This window comes from Pinus tabuliformis, chromosome 5_2, assembly GCF_031772625.1.
Source record: "Pinus tabuliformis cultivar Carrire ecotype Pingquan chromosome 5_2, CPIR1, whole genome shotgun sequence".
NCBI classification, from domain to species: domain Eukaryota; kingdom Viridiplantae; phylum Streptophyta; class Pinopsida; order Pinales; family Pinaceae; genus Pinus; species Pinus tabuliformis.
The window spans coordinates 610,290,851-610,312,703 of record NC_142306.1 but is presented as its reverse complement, the minus strand read 5'-3'; the positions used below and the strand labels follow the sequence as shown (position 1 = coordinate 610,312,703).

The 21,853-nt window shown below is 36.9% G+C and overlaps 1 pseudogene; it reads left to right on the top strand.

The window, feature by feature from the left end:
- The first annotated feature begins 5,913 nt into the window (after positions 1–5,913).
- Positions 5,914–8,347, top strand: LOC149160491 (L-type lectin-domain containing receptor kinase IV.2 pseudogene; annotated as a pseudogene).
- Positions 8,348–21,853: the final 13,506 nt, after the last annotated feature.

The following is a 21,853-nucleotide window of genomic DNA, read 5'->3' as shown; positions in this document are numbered from 1 at the left end:
ACACAGACATCACCTGCTCCAGCATCTTCTTTAGGACAGTCCTCTTCCAAGGAGGATTCCCAAAACTGCACATCCTCTCCCTCTGTTATCTGGCAAGCTGCCTTTTCATTTTTTGTGAGGGCCATCTGAGCAGGCATTAGAGTATCAAGATTGAGGTGATCAGTCTCAAGCTTGGGCATTGAGCTATTTCCTGCCTCAGTGTTCATGGGGCAACTTAGAGGGCTTGTCACTTGAGCATACAAAGAAACAAAAGATGATGGAGAGCTTTCCTCTCCCTTACTGATCACTGAGTTATTCCCCCAGTGCTTTAGGAACACATCATCTAGGGCCTCAATGTGTGCAATGGACCTAGGGGGTAATTGTCTGAACCAATTTCTAGCCTCCCCCTCTAAGCTTTGGACAAAAACCCTCATCCACACATCCTCTTCATAGATATCCAGGTTATCAGCATAGCTATAAAAGGACTCTAAATGTTCTTCAGCTGATATTCCCTTTGCACCAATAAACTTAGGCATGTATTCTCGAAAATCTCTTGCAGGAGAAGGCAAGACCAAAGGCCCATACCTGGCAGCAACTATTCGTTCTATCTTTGTGGGAGCTTGCTGGCTTGCCATGACTGAGGTAAGGTAAAAGGAAACTGGTAAATTGAGTGGTATGAAGTGATGCAATGGATAATAGAAACAGAGAAAATTGACGGACAGTAGGGGATACTTTTTCTACTGTGGTCCAAAAAGGAAATGAATAACCGGGAGCGATATGAATCTCTGAAGGTGAACTTCACTAACAGAAACACATAAAAATTCTTTAATGCTTACCTGATCCTGATGCTCCTTACTGCGATATTTTCTTCTACTGAACGATCTTCTCAGGATCGGGAAATGGTTCAGATGATATTCTGAAGATAACTTCATGCATGCTTCAGCAGCTGCGCCAGAACTTCAATGTGGAGTCACCAGACAGATGATTACAACCAAAATATGTGTTCAAACCTTGTCTGTCATCAAAGCTTGAAGCTGTGTCGTCTCCCAGGGAAGCTGATCTTCGATTCTCTTCTCCCCTGCAACGGCGCCAATTAATGTTATCACCCCAAGAAACTCACCTAGGTTGCATATCGGTGATGCTCGAGAACATTACGAATTCAACAAAATAGTTGGATAAATGGTGGATGAATGAAACAAACGCTGCATATTCAAGCCAGATAACCACTTCTACTATGATTGACCCCAGACATGGGTGAACACCCCCAGACTACAAGGCTTTTAACCACCAATTACTCACGGTTTGAGGATAAGGTGATAATGGAGAAGACTGACCACACCAGCAGATGCACAGGACCCTGTGATGGCCGGCTGCAACCAGTTAAAAGGTCTGTAAATCTAGTTTTTAATACACAGACAGGATGACAACTCTCTATGCATTAAACAACATAAACCTACATACATGTTCAATGATACATGCTAAATCCTAACACAGAGGTGGGATGACAGCCCCTCTAATGCTAAACATTAACAGAACATGAATCAATGCAAACAGGCACAGCCTAGAACAAGAAAGTGAAGTGGAAAGTGAGCAATTAATAGCAAAAGAAGCTTGTATTAGCTGGAAATGAAGACCAGACGTTGCAGGTTATAAAGTAGTTACAGTCTCCAGAAGTTGAACCTTACAACAAAGTCACCTTCATCAAACACTCATCCCCCTCTGATTACATCTTTGTTCTGGGTATATATGGTGTTTCATTACAAAATATCTCTGCTAACCTACGCGTGGAGGGATCATAATGGATCACCAACTGCTCTAACTGCTTGGTATGTGTCTCTACTATAGCGTGACTGTGTCAGTAAACAAAATTGATCTTCTCTGATATTCTGTTGTCCTTCTCTGGCAGCTGGAGCATTAACTGAAAGATGCCCCATAACTGATAAATGCAGTGATCTGCTCGAGGCTATCCTTTTCAATCTTCGGCCACTCTGTTAGTTGAATGCGGTTATTCAGGTCATAAACAGTGAAAACGCTGCAATATTGCTAAATCCCGCCCATCACTGCTTCTTTTGGACTTTAAAAGGTTCACTCAAGCATATTTTCCCTATCGGGTCCGCCTTTCGGGTCGCAATCACACATGATAGCCGGTCGATCCTCTGTTTCCTTATATTTGCAAATACATTGAAAAATGCTGCAAAATATGAGAAATTCGCCTTTGGCGGACCTGAAAATAAATGTATTTCACTTCCCGGACCCTTTCGGGTCCGGGCTTCATCGCTATCGGCATTCGCCAAGGCTTCCTTTTTATCTGCTTTATACATTGAAAATACACAAAATTCATTGAAAATGGCCCGGCGCGGACTTGAAATTTTATCGATACTCATTTATAGCGCCGTCCGACCCATCGGGTCGCATACATGCCTTGTATAAAAGCCCTGGCCCTTTGACTATCCCGATAGCAATATTGCGATGCGATCTCGGCCGTTGATCCGGATGCGCGATCGATGGTCCTCATGGAATCACCGATCACCGTTTCCATCGCCCCTTTTTAAAGCACCAATACCGCCAATTTGCCTCCTTTGAAAGCAACCCGCCGATGCGATATCGGCGATCGTTGATCGGAAGAGTTCTGCGTCGCTGCCACAGCCTGCCTGCTTCGACTGCGACCCGTCGATGCGATCTGGACCATTGATCGGCCAGATCCAACGGTTGATATGAATTCGGACCTTTAAGCCTGTGATTTTGATTTTTGCATGGTTTTGGAGTGTTTTTGCCTCCCGATAATGTATTTCCGCCCTCCCAAGGGCTTTTCCTTTGCAACCATTTCGATCGGTGGAGGCCTTAAGAGGATTTTGAAGGCTTTTGGGGCACTTTGTATCCATTTTTGGGCATCCTTCTGTGCGCAAACAACCCAATCAGGACGGTATTTGATCCTCAAATGTTGGATTATATAGCAGAGCTAACAGGTCTCTCTAATGCCTTCTAGGAGGGGCTCAGGTGAAAAGTCCTTTGCTCAAACAATGATGTTGGTATATATAACCAAGGGGTGATGTTTTCCGGTTATGACTCTTTTGCTAACGTCATGAATGTTAAAATTCCTATGACTTTTCAACTTACATGACTCTTCATATTCATGTGTGTCCTTTGGAATTCCACTTTACAATAAATTTGGATATAGTAAACATGGTCCACAATAGTGATGTGCCATATGAATACTCATGACATGACACTATTGACATGGACTGCTTGATGATCTGGCAATGTCAGGTCACTGTTGCTGCTAAGTGTTAGATATCTTCTTGGATATGCTTTCTCTTCTCCTCTACATGGCTTGGTAATGTGAAGTCTTCAATGATCTTAAGTCTTGGATGGTAGTTACAAACTTGTGTCCCTTTTCTTCTTCTTGATAGATCCACTTGTGAGTTCAACTACAAGAGACTCTTTAGGCATGCTTCCCTCCTCCTTTTCCTTCTTCATCATCTCACCATGACTTGATAGTGTACCTATTCCTGTAATTCACTAATGACGGGACAACATCAATTTGAAAAACCCTAGTCTAAGATGATGCATTATTATCCATGAACTTAGCTCAGGACAAGTTACAGGCTTGGATAAAGGGCTGAGTGACTGCGCATTGCACAGTTCCAGCAGACAGGGGGAGACCTTTATCACTGAGACTGTGCAGTGCGTAGCTCAAGCCAGATTGAGGGAAATTTTTGTGCAGTGCTCACTGAGGGAAAAATTTTCACAGTGGCCATTGAGGGAAAATATTGCGCAGTTCAAGTAGGTAGTGGAGGCTGTGGGATGGGGCCCTAGGATGAAAAGTAGTGTAGTTTCAAGAGGCAAAGGGGACTAGGCAGTAGAGAGGCCTAAAGCGAAGATCTACGCAGTCTCTGAAGGCAGTGAGCTCTCGCTGAGGGAAGGGAATTGGAGGAAGCATCTGCGCAGTTTTGGAGGCCAAGGGAGGTTGTTCTCTTTGAACATTGCACAGTTCCATAAGGAAAGAGAAAATCTTGAGGGTTGAATGTGCGAAGTGCGCAGTTCAAGGCAAGCTGAGAGGCACAACTGCGCAATTTTCAAGGTCAAGGGAGGCTACTGAACTCTAGAATTGCACAAAACAGTAGCCCTTGAGGAAAGTGACTATGCACTGCACAGTTCTAGGCAGCAGGGCCACATCCAAGAGGGATGAGATTACGCAGTGGGTAGCTCAGTTAGGGCCTGGTGAACCTAAGTTTCCCAGTCCAGAAGATTTTCTGAAAATGGCTAAGTGTGGGATAGAAGATGGACTCATGATGAACTTGAACTGTGATCACACACTTAGCATACTTTGACGACACGACAACATAGATCATCAGAACAAACAAACAAAACATTCCCCTCTGTGTGACTGCCTCATGACAAGATGCGACAAGTGCGACACTTAAGAGTTTGTGTATGGATCTGACGAACATTTACATGGTTAGGACGACTCATATACATGAAAACCGACCTTCGAAACCACGAGAAAAAGACTCGCAAACATTATACAACAGACAAACATGCCAAAAGACGATAGTTAATCCAACAAGCAAAAGGGGCCAAAGAACTTCAAGAAAGCTCATGGAATGAGCTTGAGTGTTTGCAACAATCAAGGAAAAGACCAAGGAAGGCTTTGAAATTTGAGTGCAAGCCAAAATTTTGGAGGGTGTTACAATAGCTACAACATAAATATAGTTCTATCAAGTATAAAAGTGGCTTTGAGGTTAAATCTTTCCTATACACTTAATAATTATTAATGGCTTGATATACCCTATCTATATATATAAATATATCTATATCCATGTATATTAACCACATTTAGTAAAGTTATTGTGAATATGTCTAATATAAACCTATCCTCTAATGTCTTTGTGTAGTTTATATTTTGATAACCTCCGTAAAAATAGAATTGTGTTAAATAAAAATGATAATAATATTTTAACAAAATTTGAATATCATTTTTTCTACTATCATATAATTTAAAAAATACTTTTTTAATTGTGTAAAACTTTGTTTATAATTTAAAAATAAAAAATAAAAAAAATGATTAATTAAAAATGAAAAATAATAATAAATACAACATTTTATGGAAATTTCATGTGATAAAATTTTTATTTCAATATATCAAAAAATGATTTTTAATATTAATTTTTTATGAAAAAAAAATTAATCCGTCCTCGATAGGTATGATAGGTTAGAAGTCTAACCTATTATAGAAGACTTATGGAAAGGGCAATTGCGACTTCGATTTTGATCCCTATATTTGGTTTTGAATGGGTGTGTTGTTTTTCGGGAATCATTTTCTTTTTATTTCTCTTTCATGAGTGACGACGCTCGAGGTGCGATTGCGACTTTACTTTTGATCCTTGGTTCTGGTTTTGAATTCTTGTGTTGTTTCTTCGGAGTCATTTTCGTTTTATTTTTCTTCAACGAAGGCTCGAGAAGCAATTGCGACTTCAATTTTGATTTGGGTTTTGGTTTTGAATTAATGTGTTGTTTCTTGGGAGTCATTTTCGTTTTTTTTCATCGTTCTTTCCTTTTTATTCCCCTTTTGTAAAGTATCGTGTTTCCAATAAACGTGAGATAACAAGTTGCCCGTTACGAATTTTGTAAAGAATCAGTGTTTTCGATCACTGTTCGGATAATTTTTATTTCTTTTTAAACTAGCTGGCTGAGTTTCTCGGTATTTCAATGTGGATGGAATGACAATCTTATGGCCAGGATTCCGTGAAGTTCTGTCCAGTTAAATTCCCTGAAAGGAAGAGATTCTATCGGCACAAACCACGTACTCACCTTATTTAAATAAAACTAAACACCTCACAAACCATTTACTCACCTCATTTAAATAAAACTAAAACTAAACCCACACAAACCAATTAAAAAGCTAATTACCTACCTTATCCAAAATTCTAAGCTCAGAGCTAGGAAATCTTTGAATGATGAGCTCCATGTATTTGTTTCAACTCCACCAATAGAAACAGCCAATGATGCTAGAACCATGGTGCAACTCCTCCTGATAGCCGTCGTCTCCCTCTTCATACCACTTATACCAGCACAGGCCGATGTGGATCATCCGCATACCACTTTCATCTTCGATGGATTTAATGAAACCCACCTGATCTTGGAAGAGGAGGCTTCAATCAGTAGATCCAAGTCTGTGCTCGTCCTCACAAATCAGTCGCAGTTCATGCTCGGCCGCGCGCTCTATTCAATTCCCGTGCAGATGAAAAGAAACGGGACGCTTTCCTCCTTTAGCACTACATTCGTTTTCTCCATGGCGCATCCTCCCTCTGCTGAAACCGGACATGGATTTGCCTTCATCATCATGCCCCACAGATCTCCCACTGGCGCTGCGGCACAACAGTATCTGGGCTTGCTTAACCTTACCAGCCTTGGAGAGCCATACAATCACTTATTCGCAGTGGAGTTCGATACGATCAAGACCTTGGAGTTCTATGACCCCGACGACAACCACGTGGGTGTAAACATTAACAGTCTCATCTCAGTGCAGACCAAGCCTGCTGGATATTGGCATGGGGAGGACAGCTTCCATGGATTGAACCTCAAGAGTGGACGGAACATACAGGCCTGGATCGATTACAATCATCCTCAAAGCCAACTCAACGTTACCATCACGTTGGCGGGGTCGCCGAGACCGCAAAAGCCGCTGATGTCTCTGAAAATCGATCTGGGAAACGTGATACAAGAGAAGATGTTCGTTGGCTTTTCAGCGACCACAGGGTACTTCAAGGAAAACCATTATGTTCTCGCGTGGAGCTTCACTACGCAAGGCATGGCGCCGTCCCTCAATCTATCTCGTCTCCCTTCGTTTGCGAACATGTATTCCAAACGTCCGGGCCGGGGATTCATAGCCGGCATCACCGTGGCTACTCTGCTCTTCCCGCTGGCTGTTACAGCCGTGTTTTTCATCAAAGCGAAGTATGGAAAAACGATCGAAGAATGGGAGATGGAGTACTACTGGCCCCACAGGCTCACTTACAAGGAATTGAGCATCGCCACGAGCAAGTTCCGGGAAGAAAACGTTTTGGGGGAAGGGGGTTTTGGCAAAGTCTACAAGGGCGTTCTTCCCAGCAGCGGCAAAGAGGTGGCCGTGAAATGCATAAATAAGGAGGTTACGGAGGGAATGAAGGGTTTCATTTCAGAGATATCGAGCATGGGTCGCCTACAACACCGGAACCTGGTTCATCTCTCGGGTTGGTGCCGAACGCATACGCAGCTATTCATCGTTTATGACTACATGCCTAACGGCAGCCTGGATAAATTCATCTACGGGAATCCAACAACAGTCCTCCCGTGGCATCGGCGATACGTGATTCTGAAGGGCGTGGCCGCTGGGTTGCTGTATCTGCACGACCAATGGGAGAAGAGGGTCATTCACAGAGACATCAAGTCGAGCAACGTGTTGCTGGATTCGGAGTTCAACGGGAGGCTGGGAGACTTTGGTCTGGCTCGACTGTACGATCACAATGGGAATCCGCAGACGACTCATGTTGTAGGAACGTTGGGGTACATAGCGCCGGAGCTGCTACACACGGGGAAGGCTACGCCGAGTTCGGACGTGTTCAGCTTCGGGGTTTTGTTGTTGGAGGTTACTTGCGGGAGGAGTCCTGTTGATCCGTTGAAGGGCCCCGAGCAGATGATTTTGGTGGAGTGGGTGTGGCGACTTTATACAGAGCGGAGGCTGCTGGAGGCATTGGATCCAAAGCTGGATAAGGACAGATATGATGTGTGCGAGATGGAGAAGGTGTTGCAGTTGGGGTTGTTGTGTTCTCACCCAGAGCCGGAGAGGAGGCTGGGCATGCGCCATGTTTGCCAAATACTGGAAGGCGAAGCTCCTCTTCCTGACATCCGCAGGCCTTCTTTTAACGTGACTAAAGTGGGTCGTTATCCCAGGGGCCTCTTTAAATATTCAAGTGATAAGTTTTGGGGGAGTACGTCTAGCGGAAGCCTTTCAGAAGAAAAAGTCATTTCGATTTCCGATAACGCTCCATCTCTCAAGCAGGGTCACATTAATAGATTTGATCACCTGGAAGCTTTCGCAGGGTTGACAGGTTCTACCAGCAATACTGAAAATTCATCCGCTGCCCCTGCAGACCTGGTTAAACCGGTGATGGGGATTGAAGGATGTTAGGATTATCCATAACCAAGCTATACAATACTTTTATTCACTTGTTTCTAGGATAAGATTGCACCGTTTAGCCATCTGCATTTTCATAGCTCTTTACCAGCATTATAAAATATGTTTTATGTATATACATCTTGTTTCTAGGATAAGATTGCGCCGTTTACTATTTAGCCATCTGCTTTTTCGTATCTCTTTACCAGCATTATAAAATACGTTTTATGTATATACATATTTCGTCTTAATGTAAATGTAAATAAGCTTTCTTTCTGCATCATACATCATGTTTTTCCAAATGATTTTCAATTTATTTTAGATTTTAATGATCAAATTTAATATATAATAATCGTTTATATAAATTAATGCATTTTTAACCAGAGGCTTAATCATACATAAACTGACTTGTTCGTACATGGATGGATGAGATGTCCCAAAGATAACGTTTCGAATATGTATATATATATATATGTATAGTTGAGTGGCTCCATAGAAATGCTTAGTTTCAAAGACAACTCTTGCGATATCTAAGAACGGTGGTATATTTAGTATAAATGTTATTATATTTATTCACAATTGTTATAATTTATAAGGTTTATATCTTATTTATTTTTTAATACACATATAATTTTTTGCGTTAATTTTTTATATTTATATTTCTAAAGCTATTATAAATATCACTTTTATTTATATTCTGAAAAATATTTTAATATTTATATTTGGAAAATATTTTTTATAATACTTTAAACTATCAATATTATTGAAATTTATAAACAAATATAATATATAGCGACAATGAAAATCAATATAATGCAATTTTGTTAAACAATATATCTAAAGATGTAGATTTTAGTGAGAATTTTGAAAACTAAAACTATTTTCAATGAAAATTTCAATGTTAAAGAAAATTATCATTATAACTTAAAAGTACGCTACAAAATATTAACTTTTTTAAAATCATTGTTTATTATCATCATTATAATAGTTAAGTGAGTGCAAGTTAATGATGATTTCTCATAGTTTATGAGTGGTTATGCCAATATAAAAAGACAATAATCTATTAACTATACAAACGTATAAAAAAAATAATCACTGAAATTAGAAAGATGGTTAGAAGTATTTTTGCAACAAATTTGAATATGATGTAAAAAGATGAAATGTAGGAAAATGGATTAGTTTTCTAGCTATATATTTTTCATTTATGTCAATTAAGATTATATTGAGTAGTTAGGAGGAATGATTGTTATCCTCCCTGATTGTCTTCCTAGGTATATAACATTTATTTATGGAAAATTGATATAACTAAAAGAAAATGTTGTTTTTTTAAGTTTAGTATGTTATTTTTTCTCTAAAACATAATGCATATGTTCTCGTTAAGCCTTAAGCTTGGTATGTAAATGATGGACTTTTTTGAAACAAATTTGTAAAGTTGTAGAGATAACTATGAGTCCTTGTGGAGCATTATTTGTACATGCCAAAAAAAAGTGAAAAAGGTACTTCAAATTTATGTTTTATTGATTATTTGTGAATTGTATAATTAAATATAACCAATTATTTAGAATTAATTAAAAACCGTACTAGCATTATCCATAAATCTCTAGGAGATAGGATCTTCTATTAGGCCATGCTAAGGATGCTTGCAATGGGAACATATATGTGGTGCTACTTAGCTTGAACTGAAACACTAGCTAATCTATGTGGAGATGGTGGTATATAATCAATGTGTATCGAAGTCCCTACACCTAAAGGTCTAAGATACTCCTTTTAGAAGCCACGACAAATGAACCATGTTGCACTAGACTACAAGTGAGATGTGCTAACTCAATGATATTTTCATGAAGGAGATCCAAAATCTTAGGTGCTTTGGGTGAAGGAAAGGCTATCCATACAAATAGGAGTAGGTGGCCCTCTCAATGGATTATTCTTGGTATTTGGCCTATCTTGGATAGAGCCAAGACCAACCTCCTAGAAGTAAGAAATGTGAAAATACTTCATGTGGAAACCGATCATGAAATCAACCCATAATTTACAAAAAGTGTATAATTCTAAATCTATATTATTACAAGGAGGTTTATAGAAAAGCATAAACAGTGCCTCATCCATCAAATGTACACCAATCCATGCAAAGATGATTGTTTGTTATAACAATTGTTTGGTTGGATCTACGGTTAGTAATAACTCCACAATTATCTATTTAGTGATATTAAAGTCTTTAACCTATTCTTTACTGATCCCAATGGAGTAGAATTCTCTCATCGTGGTCGTCTATTTAATTATACTTGTTAATTGATTTAAACATGTTTAATGGAGGTAATGATAGTATCAAATGATGTGCATAATACAACTCGTGATGCTTCCCTCATGTTTCTAAGCTCGTGAACCAATAATTGCAATTGGTTTAATATTTTCTTATTTGTGTTTACGGGTTAGGATTTCCTTCGATGTTATTTTTTTATTGTGACTCCGTTATGAGGTCATTTTCTTGATATTGTTTTGGGTTTTTAGGAATCATAATGGCATATAATCAATGTGTAATTAAAAGTACAATTCCCTTAAAATTTTAATTTTTTCTTTCGTATTGGAAAAAATAAGAATGGAAAGATGGCTTGCCTATGAAGCTATAAGTCGTATAATAAATCTACAATGAAACAAAACATTGCCTTTAAAATTTTTCATTTTTTATTTCATACCAAAAAGAAGAAGAAAGGAATGATGACTTACCTATGACGCTGGAAGACCTTGAAGCTAGTAACCTTGGGTAGGGGCTCATGCACATTTTGGCTACATTATCAAATGGGAAACTATTGGGGAAACAATGAAAACCTCTTGGCCCATTCTTTTTTGGATAAATGAAAAAACATGTTATTTTATTAAGAACATGTGCATGCTATTTGATGGAAAAAATGAACAAAATCACATTTACGAGAACACACATGTCCTTAAAATTTTGTGGTAGCTTTCTCTTATTGCACCAAAATTGGATAGCATATTCATGCAACCTCCCATATGCATTTTAAAATTGTGATTATCCCAAGACACAAATATATTAAAAATAGTAATTGTTATATGTGTGTGTGTGATACAAGTCACAATAACTTATCATTAGAGTAAACTTTACTAAGTGATAGAGTTAATTTGATACAATCATTAACAAGTTTATCATTAGTAGTTTACAAGCTTGAGGTTTTGGTAAGCCATGATTTTGCCTATTTTATTTTCATGTAATTCATCATATTTATAGGCATGATGACTCCATTAAAATATTAATTTAGGCCAAAGAATAATACATATATTACTAGGAGCTGGTTTTTCCACAAGGATTTCCAGGATAATTTATGATGTCCATGTGTTGTTCCCTTTACTTGTTGCTATATAAAAAAGGTTTTCTATTGGACATGGGTCAAGGAGAGATGGGTGTTGTAGATCCAAGGTATGTTAAGGATGGTTGTGCTATAGTAAGGAGTCCATGTAGTTGCATGAACACAGATCTCCAAGGTAGTCAACAAATATGTGGTGAGGTGTTTTGTCAAAAGTGGTAGCAACATGCAATCATTGGTATATAAAATGCTTCCATGGATGATGAGGAGCTTGTAGTAGAGTGCATGGCATGGAGAGGGCCCCATTGTATGCTTGGAATATTGATCTTGGAAGTGTAGGGGATGAGTGGTGCAATGAGGCCTAAAAAGTACACATATGTTGTATCTATGGTAACTATTGAAGCACGTGATTTGAGTTGATCCTTAGAGCGAGTCATTCATCTTAATTAATATAAGTATATGAGCATGGAGATCTACATGTTTATGTGCATGATGTGGTCAAGGAATTGACTATAGGAATGCATGATGGTAGCAGAGGTTGCTGGAGAATATATGGAGGTGCTTTAAGGACCAAGACTTGTGTTTTAATTTCAAGCTCTAGAGAGAAACCATGGTTCTTATGCACATAGGTAGGCTAAGTAGGTGGAAATGTAAGTAAAATGCACCAAAGATGAAAGGAATAGGGGAAGGATTTCCCAGCAATGGGTAGTAGTCGCATGTAAGTATGCATGATGGGAAGAGAAGAATGATGTCTGTTGAATGGACACAAGTTGGGCCGATGAGAAATATTTGGTGTAAATGAAGTTTGGAGGCGAAGGATAGGTGAGACAAGCATCATAGATGATTGTTGAGTGGATATTAAGGATTATTTGCAAATTATGGATCACCATTGATTAGAGATATAGCAAGGTAAAGGTTGTGTAGCTACATATACCAGAGAACATAGCTGGAGTAGATGGTTTCGAGGCTTGGTGAAGGGTATAATATGTTATGGAGAGTTGTAGTAATGCATGAAGACCCCATAGTGTTTGGTCCAAATTGTAAAGTAGGTAGTTATAGGAAATATGCATTCCCCAAGGTTGTTGTAAGACATGTTAATTAGGCATACATGTTGTAGCACAATAACACATCATGTCATCTTTCTCATGCATAGAGAAGATAAATGATCAGGTGGTGGAATGAACTACTTCAATAGCTATAAGGTTAGTTCATTGTAAGACATGTTAATTAGGCATACAAGTTGAGTGTAGTGGCACATGGGGTTTATACGATCAAAGTTGTGGAATGGATCACTTGAATAGATGTGAGGGTAACATGTGTACTCATATACTATATTTATGGAGTGTGAGATGGTTAATGAACCATGTATGAAAAAAGTGTCATGGTAAACTGATGGATACAATGGCTAGTTACCCATGTATTCTCGTGGGTGGTAACTTTTTTATATGGACTTCAACAAAGATACTGGGACTCAGTTTATATGTTTAGTCAAGTTTCAGGGAATTGTTAGGGTAGAGGTTTGTCATTGGGATTTTATAGGTTAGATATTTTTGAAAGCCATCTTGTTACTCATTGTACTTTCATGTAATTTAGCTTACTTATAAGCATTCTGACTCCATTGTAAGATGTTTTTGGATGAAAAAGTACTAAAAATATTATTAAGAGCTAATTCCCCCCAAAGTTTCCACCATAAAATACGATATTCATGTGTTATTTCCTTTATGTGTTGCTATTATGTTTTTATATATCTATCTTTTTCTAACAATTTAGTGGTTAGTAGAGAGTGAAGATAATGATTATGTGTTATCATTTGTAATATGGGATGACACATCATTTCAAGTGATTAATCTGTTAAAGTAGCTCTTATAAATGATTGCATATATTCGATTCAAATTCTTGAGGTAACTCTCATAAAATCACTTCCGAGATATTAAAAATCAATAAAAACTTCATCGAAATTGGTTTTATGTCTTATTTATTTCTTAAAATGTTTTTAATTATTCTTTTATTTTTCTCTCATCGAAATTGGTTTTATGTCTTATTTATTTCTTAAAATGTTTTTAATTATTCTTTTATTTTTCTTTCAGTTTTCTTTTTTCTAGTTTCTTAGTTTTTTTTAAGAATTATTTAGAATCTGGTTTTACTTTTTATGATATGATAAAAATATAATAAAAAAATTCACGAGATGAGATTCTAGTTTTTAATAATATAACAAAAATATTTTAAAATGATATGTGTATTTATAAATGATTTTTTAATAGAAAATATTTTAAAATTATATACGTATTTATAAATGATTTTTTAATAGAATTAAAAATTTCAATAATAAAAGAATGTTATAACCAATTTTATTTTTATATTCAATATTTAGTCCTCCACAAAGGTGCCTAAGAGTGGTTTTAACCAAGAAATAGAAGAGAATGTGGGTCAATGGATTTTTTACGCTAAAAATAGCAGAGGGAGATACAATAAGTATCTTTAGAAAATGAACCTTGATTGGTTGGTGAATACCATCATGGGAAATCACTAGTGGAAAGGAGCGAGGCTCCATAGACATTGCCCAACTCCATTTGAAAAATTGGGCCATAATAAGTATCTTTAGAAAATGAACCTTGATTGGTTGGTGAATACCATCATGGGAAATCACTAGTGGAAAGGAGCGAGGCTCCATAGACGTTGCCCAACTCCATTTGAAAAATTGGGCCATAAGGTCTCCCAGCTTACAAAGAAAGTATTTGTGAAGATAGCCAACCTATAATTTCCTAAGACTCAATGTAGTATATCCTTGGTAAAATCAATTTCTATTTATAATTTTATATTTTATAAGTTTGAAAAATGGTTGAAAGACTCAAAAGTAAAAGTTGAATAATTTTGTGAGATTATAAATATTCAATATTATTAATGATTTTTTTTTTTTACTTATTGACATTTTGAAAAATATAAGAGGAGCCACCATGTGAGTAGTTTGGCTCCCAAGTGTCAAGAAAGAATTAGAATCAGTTTGTTCCAAAAAAGGACATAGACACATAAAATGAAAATCATCCATCTTGAAAGGAGGATTTTTACATACCACTAGAAGGATCATGTATGCAGAGAAATATCATGGGTGGAAGATGATTTAAAAAAAAATATTTTCAGAGAGGAAATAAATTTGCAAATAAAAAAAATGGTTATTATGGGAGATAAAGACTGGACCTATGTAATTAAAGTATTCAACCCAGATTTAGTACGACACTATTAGTGGATTGAGGAAGTGATTATGTGGAAATTGTTTGATTATTTCCAGATAGAAGAGGAGTCTGAAGATCTAGAGGAACTACTTAGAGATAAAAATTCATCGGTTGAGAGAAGCGTGGGAGCTCCTATTGTATTTTCAGAGATTCAAATAAGTAACTAAGTTATTTACATATTGTGTTTGGATTATATATATATATTCTATGATTTTCTTTTGAATTTGAGTAAGAACTAGGAGAAATTGCAAGTATATTTTCACTACTAGAAAATGATGAAATTAATGAGTAGGTGACTAAAAGCGTTAGTCACAACAATTATTTCAAGTGAATTACTATTAAATTTGAGCAATTTTAAGTGACTGAACTAAAAATGACTAACTTAAATGACTAATTTAGTCTAGGGATAAAATATAAAACTAGATAATAAGTGACTAAACTAAAAGTGACTAATTTAAATGACTAATTTAGTCTAGGATTAAAAAATATGACTAGATAATAAGTGACAAAATTATTTCATAATGAGACTACCCTACAAGCCACCAAATTTCTATCATATCCAAATGGTCAACAACAATTTGTGGTTCAAGATATAGATAATTTGGAACAAACTTAGCTCTAGAGCCTAGGATTTTTTTCCACCTCTAATGTTTATGGACAAAGAGATCAATTTCTAGAGCACGTGGGAGCCAAACTATCACCTTTCCCATGTTGAATCCCTCTATTGAACATAATGGAAAATATCCATAGATTAGTTATCCTTACTAAAACAAACATTTCATTAGAAATGATCATTAATCCTGAGCCAAACTATCACCTTTCCCATGTTGACTCCCTCTATTGAACATAATGGAAAATATCCATAGATTAGTTATCCTTACTAAAACAAACATTTCATTAGAAATGATCATTAATCCTATGACATTACAACTTCACTATACTTTTTGACTACACAGAGCTTATTTTGATGTCTACCCTTCTTATTTAATGGCAAGACTACCTTACAAGCCACAAAATTTATATCATATCCATGAGGTCAACACCAATTTGTGGTTCAAGATATAACTAAGTTGGAAAAAACTTAGCTCTCTGACCTATGTTATTTTTCCACCCTAATTTTTATGGACAAACAGATATCAATTTTCTAAAACATGTGAGAGCCAAAGTATTACCTTTCCCCTGTTGACTCCCTCTATTGAACATCATAAAAAATCTATATTAATTTGTTATCCTTATTAAACCAACAATTTAATTGGAAATGATGATTGATCATTACCATGACATTGCTACTTTTTTGCACTTTTTAACCACACAAAGCTTGTTTTGATATCAACATAATTCACTTTTGATAAATCAACCAAAATAACATCAAATAATATTTGGTGACACAAAGACCTAACAATTTTCATAAAATTAAGAATTATTTATAATAAAAAATGGCTCCCATTAAAAAAAATAAAAGACTCAACATTTTATTTAATAGAATTTAATTCCCCTTGACATTCTCCATGGTCAGATCTTTTTCCCTCCCATGCTCTCTTCTTTCTTTTTTGTATCTTTATTTTTCTTTTAGTGGTTTGTTATTCCTTACATTGAATTATGGGGTCTCTGTCTTATTATTGCATTTCAGTGTTCTCTTGTTCATCACATTTCAGTGAGTGCGCCATCTCGCACCTTCTTAAACCTGATATTCCTATTCCGCTTTTAGGAAGGAAGAAAACATCCTCACCTTTCACGACTTTAGGAAATATCCTTAGGCTCATATTTTTGGGCATGGGACCGGGCAGGAGGCTATGGCTAGCTAAATGGAATCTCAAAATGAGGGTGCTTATAATGGTGGCCTATGCTATTGGGTGCTATGGGTGGTTATGCCCTTGTTTTCACTCAGTCAACTGAAAATCCTTTCTATGGCTTTCAAACTGGAATTACAACCTAGTCACAGTTGGCGAGATCTCTACTTCTAGGGGACTGGGGGACTATATGATCTCTACAAACCATAAACTCAATCGTTTCACTTATATATTGCACAAGGATGTTTGGATTTGGATTTGGTACCTTTGTTGTTGAGTATGTTGTTGGATCATTCACTGGCTCCAAATCAATTACACCTGGAACTAGACCTACTGCTTAAGTTGCTGCAAAATCCATTGATTCTAGGTAAACTTGCTTTCGAATTGTTACCAAAATGAATTCTTGAATTTGCGTGAATTACTTATTTTAACCAACTGGTCCAAACTGAACTATCCCACTTGGGTCGAATAGTGTGGCATGCAACTCGTTATTGGGGCCGGTTGGTATAGAATCTATTATTAATATTTGATTGGATATTGACATATGGGTGAGGATTTTGTGCAATTATACTAGTTTCAAGCAAAAAATTAGTTGCTTGTGGATGCTTATCAACAATTGCTTGTTAGAATCATTTTATGACATATGCCTTAAATGATTGCAAAAGTTATTCATTTATCCTCGTTGTCTAACTCATGTCGTACTTATGAATATTTTCTATATTTGAGATTCGAGCATTAAGGAATAGATTCTGAGATACTTAGATATCAGTAAGGGGGTCTTACAACTAGACATGAATGTCTTTTACTAGAGCCTTGCCAATTAGAATTTGGCTTTAGGGTGCATAACCCTAGGTGGATGTGATTGTATATTTCGTGAGTCTAGAATTAACATCCTTAGTGGCATTAGTGACATACCTTGTGTTGTGGCTTGTGGCCCTTTTTGGCTCACATTTGTCATCTTTGTGATGTCGAGGGTAATTGCAACTATTACCACAGTGGCATCTCCACTTCGAAAAATATGTGAAATGTGTTAAGACATTTAACGCCTCAAAATCATGTGATAATACCTCTCAGTTAACCTAAGTACTCTTTGGGCTATAGATAAAATAATCTACAACAAAAACAACCTACATATCAAATAATCAAAACAAGAAAAATACATACAAAATATATATGTCTCTCTTACCTGCAAATCTTTTCAGATTTTGTTTTCCCCTTCAACCTTGTTAAAGGTGAAAAGAAACATAAAAGTGTGGAATGATTGACTAGATAGAATCACAGAAGTAATATTTCTTCACAGGAACTTGGCCAAGTCACCAAAATGATCTGCAAGGGAAAATAATTATCTTGCAATTTAGAAAATACAACTAAAGACAAGTTTCCATGAATTTCAAACAAGGATATCACTAGTACAAAATGAGAGATTAGTGACTACACGACTAAAAAAGTTAGTCACAAAAATTATTTCAAGTGAATTACTACTAAATTTGAAAAAATTTAAGTGACCGAACTAAAAACATCTAACTTAAACGACTAATTAGTCTAGGGATAAAATATATGACTGGATATTAAGTGACTCAACTAAAAGCGACTAACTGAAATGACTAATTTAGTCTAGGACTAAAATATATGACTAGATAATAAGTGACAAAATTAAAAATGATTAGTGCTTTACTTGTAAGGACACAATATCATATTTTTACTTGTTCATGTTGGATTTGAAATATCTAGGTAACATATCAATAGAATAATAAACACTCTTAAGCTTCACATGAGTACATGAATTCATGAAACACCTTGATATTTAAGCTCTTTAATAATTGTGAAAAGGGTTTACAAATTTGCATCATGGTCAAATTTTTTTCTTGATACATTTTTTTCTTACATTTTTTTAACACATTTGACATTTTAACCACACCCTTATGCAAATAAATGCATGGGAATGTGGAATGACTTGGTTCATAAGGCTAACAATTCACTATTTTTAAGATTATATTGACTGTTTACTTGCTTTCCTTTTTGTAGATGTATGATCACTTTCTAACTTGAAATGCCACATCCTAAGACACATAACGAGATAGTGATCGAAGCCTAATAGTGCCACTATTTTTTATGTGTGTGTTATATTCTTTCCACAACTAGCTCCATGCACGGGGGAGGGTGGGTCACAAGGGGGGTGATAGCCCCACTTGTTTGTTGCACCAGGTGCATTAGGGGGGGCGGTAGTCCCTCCTTGTCAGCAGGTTTGAGGGGGGCGACGTCCCCCTTCTACAAGGTCCGGGGCAGCGCTTTGGGGAATTTTTTTTGGAACCTATATTAGGTGGGAAAACCTATCTATGATTTGTCTGTGGTTTCACACATGTTTTGGACATGATGGTTTTTTGCCCATGGTATTTTGTAGATTTGGTCAAGGGAACTACAGTTAGGTTCTAATCCAAGGTTAATGGATTGAGATTTATGGATGCTTCGACATGTATATATATGTATTGTAACATTGAAAGGAATATAATGAAAAATAAATCTGGTAGTTTCAGTTTTGGGATCTAGGGGAAAGTCTATGTGTATATTTGTTTTATGTTTTATGCTCTTGCCATTGTTTATTTTTTGTTTTTAGAATTAGTATGTAGGTAATTTCTGTACAGACCTATATTTGGTTGCAGAGATGTTTTAGCTTCAAGGGGATGCCTTTGCTACTGAGGGGTTTCGCTCAGGCCTGTGGTAGACCCTGTTCAGTGGGAGATCTGTGGGACCGATTCTTGTGCTGAAAGAAGATGGCGAGCAGTGGAAAGATAGAGATCGAGAAATTTAATGGTCAGAGTTTTGAGTTGTGGAAACTCAAGATGGAGGATCTGCTCATGGATACAGATCAGTGGATCATGGTAGATCCAGGTACTAAACCAACGAAAATGTCAGCTGAAGACTCAGTGAAGTTGGGTCGAAAGGCAAAGAGCACAATACGATTTTCTATCTCAGATTCAATATTGCTGAATGTATGAGGGGAAGATTCAACGAAGGCTTTGTGGGACAAGTTAGGGACTTTGTACCAATCTAAGTCTCCGGTGAATAAACTGTTCCTATGGAAAAAGTTGTATAACCTGAGGATGAAGGATGAAGACTCGGCGACAGAGCATATGAATGCCTTTAATACTGTGGTAAGCCAGCTGTTATCTGTTGATATAAAAATTTCATATGAAGATAAGTGCATCAGTTTGTTATGTTCTCTACCAGATTCATGGGATAGTATAGTTGTTGCAATAGGTAGCAATGTGAATGCCTTGCAGTTTGATGAAATAATCTCATCCTTGCTATCAGAGGAGATGAGACGGAAAAATACAGAGCACTAGAATGGTGATGCCTTGTCTGTACGAGGATGGTCCTAGACCAGAAATAAAAATAAATCCTTGAGTGGGAGATTTAAATATAGAGGGAGATCTAAATCTCTATGAAATCCTGTAAAGGTTCGCTAGAAATGCAGAAAGGAAGGGCACTTAAAAAAGGATTTTAGATCTAAAACTCCTGAGAAAGGAAAGGGATATGATCATGCCCCTTCTGCAGAGTTGAAAACCACCTCAGATGAAGGTGGGGATGTGTACTTGTCTTCTTCTTCAAGTACACATGTAGATCATGAGGGATGGTTGATTGACTTAGGTGCATCCTTTCACTTCACGCCCCACAGGGAGTGGTTCTGTGAGTAGGAAAGATATGATGTGGTGATATCTTCTTAGGGGATGACAGGAAGCGTAGAATCATTGGTTGCAGAAAATTCAAGTTGAAGTTGCAAGGCGGAAGGATTATCACACTTCCGGGTGTTCTACATATTCCTACATTGGACAGAAATCTGATTTCTGTAGGAAAGTTGGATGATGTAGGTGTAAAAATAGTGTTTGAGAAAGATACCTGTAAGATGGTTTAGGGAGCACTAGTATTGATGTGGAGAGTTCAGATTTGAACTTTGTAAAAGCTGCAGGGTAGCATTGTTATTGATGTGTGCAACAATTTTGTGGTTCATGAAAGTGGAGCAAAAAATCGAGTGGTCTCTAGAGAAAAGTACATGCTATGGCATCAAAGTATTGGACATATTGGAGAGAAGGGCCTTCAAATACTTCATGGTAATGGCATAGTAGAAGGTATGTCCAATTTCTCTTTGGATTTTGATTTCTGTGAAAATTGTGTATATGGGAAGAAAAATCGGGTGAGTTTCCCCTCTGGTGCTAAGAGGGTGAAACATATATTAGAGCTTGTGCATAGTGATGTGTTTGGACCTGTGTCGATTCCATCACTGGGTAAGTTTGTGTACTATGTATCATTTATAAATGAATTCTCATGGAATACATGGATATATTTTCTCAAGAAGAAATCTGAATTCTTTGATAGGCTTAAAGAATTTAAGGTTCTAGTGGAAAAATAGACAATGAAGAAGATAAAGGTGTTGGGGACAGATAACGGTGGAGAGTTTTGCAAGTAGGAATTTGAAGAGTTTTGTAAGAAGTGTGGTATAGCACAACAGAAGACTAATCCATACACACCTTAGAAAAATGGAGTTGCAAAAAGAATGAACATGACGTTGATGGAAAAGGCAAGAAGCATGCTCAGTGGTGTCAGGTTAGGACATGAATTCTGGGTAGAGGTGGTGGAGACTGCATGTTACTTGATCAAGGGATCACCTTCATCAGTGTTGGAGGATAAGACTCCAAAAGAGGTATGGACTGGTAAGAAACCCTCTCTTTCACATCTGAGGGTATCTGGATGTGATGCATATGTACATGTTCCAAAGGATAAAATAACCGAGTTGGATAGTAAATCTGAAAGGTGCATCTTTATTGGGTATAAGGATGGTTTAAAAGGTTATAAGGTTTGGAACCCATAAACAAGGAAGGTTGTGTATATCTACGATGTGGTGTTTAGAGAGGTGAAAGATGTTATTAAACATGAAGTCCTGTGAAAGGAACCTGAGAATATAGAGTTTTAACTAAAGGAGGAGGAATCAAACTATATAATAAAAGAGGAATCAGAAGATGAAGAGCCACAAACTCCAACTATGAGAAGATCGGTTCGAGAAAGAAGGCAGCTAGAAAGGTATAGTCTAGTTTCTTTCTGTTCAAATTTTTCTTTATCTATCACTGCTGATGATCCCAGAACTGTTAGGGAAGTAGTGTATTCAGAGGATTTAAAACTCACATCTTTGCACAAAAATGAGGCTTGGGATCTAGTGGAGTTGTCAGCTCAAAGGAAACCCATTGGCAGTAAATGGGTGTTTAAGAAGAAGATGCATGCAGAAGGTAAGGTGAAGAAATATAAAGTTCAGTTGATAGAAAAAGGTTATTCCCAGGTGTCGGCAATTGATTTTGGTGATATTTTTGTCTCTAGAGTCCAAGATAG